The sequence below is a fragment of the Erpetoichthys calabaricus genome, chromosome 3 (genome assembly GCF_900747795.2).
Source record: "Erpetoichthys calabaricus chromosome 3, fErpCal1.3, whole genome shotgun sequence".
NCBI lineage: Eukaryota > Metazoa > Chordata > Cladistia > Polypteriformes > Polypteridae > Erpetoichthys > Erpetoichthys calabaricus.
Window position 1 is genome coordinate 280,178,488 of NC_041396.2, and position 1,857 is coordinate 280,180,344.

Genomic DNA, 1,857 nt, shown 5'->3' on the forward strand with positions numbered 1-1,857 from the left:
GGTCCTTGCGCTGCCAGATGTCCCTGCTTCCCACCACCTTATTTTTAAAGCAGTTAGTGTACCCATTTCAAGAGCCAACTTGTCCGGTTTTGGCCCTCAATTGTAAAGGACCCAAGCTTAGGGTTAGATTAGATATGAAAGGCACTATATAATAGATAGATGTGACAGGCACTACATAATAGGCAGATGTGAAAGGAATTATATAATAAGATAGAAAAGGCAACATATAATAGAGATAGACAGATATGTGAAAGGCACTACATGATAGGTAGATAGATATGAAAGGCACGATGTAAGACAGATGTGAAAGACACTACATAATAGATATGAAAGGCACTATATAATAGATTTGTGGAATGTACAAAGAGACAAACATATTAATTCAATGTATTTATATGTTCTTTTTAAAACAATAGCAATCGGAAATTGTACAAAACAAACAACATTATTCTAATATAAATGGACTGTTACTGAATTGGGCGCAGTGGGTAGCGCTGCTGCCTCGCAGTTAGGAGACCTGGGTTCACTTCCCGGGTTCTCCCCGTGTCTGTGTGGGTTTCCTTCCACAGTCCAAAGACATGCAGGTTAGGTGCACTGGCGATTCTAAATTGTCCCTAGTGTGTGCTTGGTGTGTGTGTGTGTGTGTGTGTGTGCCCTGCCCAGGGTTTGTGTCCTGCCTTGTGCCCACACAGGACATCTCGGCTGAAGTTGGAGAAGAGGCATGGGAGACTCTGAAGTCGGCTGGAAGAAGATTCTGTGGCCTGATGAGACTAAAATGGAGCTTTGTGGCCATCAGGCTAAATGGCGTGTTTGTGAACACTACATGCTATCAAAAAAATGCACCATCCTCACAACGAAGCTTGGTGGTGGCAACATCATGATGGCCTGATGAGATCTGCAAAACACCTGAGCCTTGGATGAAGATTTCTTTTCCAGCAAGGGAACAGCCTCAAGCAGACAGCCAAATGTATGCAAGAATTGCTGAAAAAATACAATGTGAATGTCCTGGAGTGGCCAAGACAAAGTTCAGATCTCAATCTAATGGAGAATTTGTGGCTGCACTTAATAAGCTGGGCGGCACGGTGGCGCAGTGGTAGTGCTGCTGCCTCGCAGTAAGGAGACCTGGGTTCACTTCCCGGGTTCTCCCAGTGTGTCGTGGGTTTCCTCCCACAGTCCAAAGACATGCAGGTTAGGTGATTGCATTGGCGATCCTAAATTGTCCCTAGTGTGTGCTTGGTGTGTGCCCTGCAGTGGGCTGGCACCCTACCCAGGGATTTGTTCCTGCCTTGTGCCCTGTGCTGGCTGGGATTGGCTCCAGCAGACCCTGTAGTTAGGATATAGCGGGTTGGATAATGGATGGATGTTACTGAATTGCACTTGAATGGTGAATGAGAGACTCATCATTGACAGACTTCTTGTTCAGCAAAACTGACTCGGTTCAAACTCAAAAATATCAGACGTGAAATGAATGAGAATCCTGAAGCAGACAGGTGGTACCTGAACATGCATTTTAAACACAAACCTACAAAACAAAAGACGATGAGGACATCATGCCTGTGCTGTATCACTCCTGTTGCGCTCTGCACATCAATTCGTACAACTCGCTGAAGAGAGTCATTCAAAAAGAAGTAATCATTCATGAATCACTCATCACTAAAAGAGAAACAAAAGAAAGCTTGGTTATCACTGTCTGTTGCCAAGTCTAATCCAGCTCTCTCCATCTTTCCTTCCAAGATGGCTTATTTCACAAAGATGTCTAATGTTTTCTCTTAAAGACGTCCTGTGTAGTTCTTCCACAGCCAAGGTTTCAACATCAGAATGAATCTTGAATACACAGAATAGACAAAGACACAAATA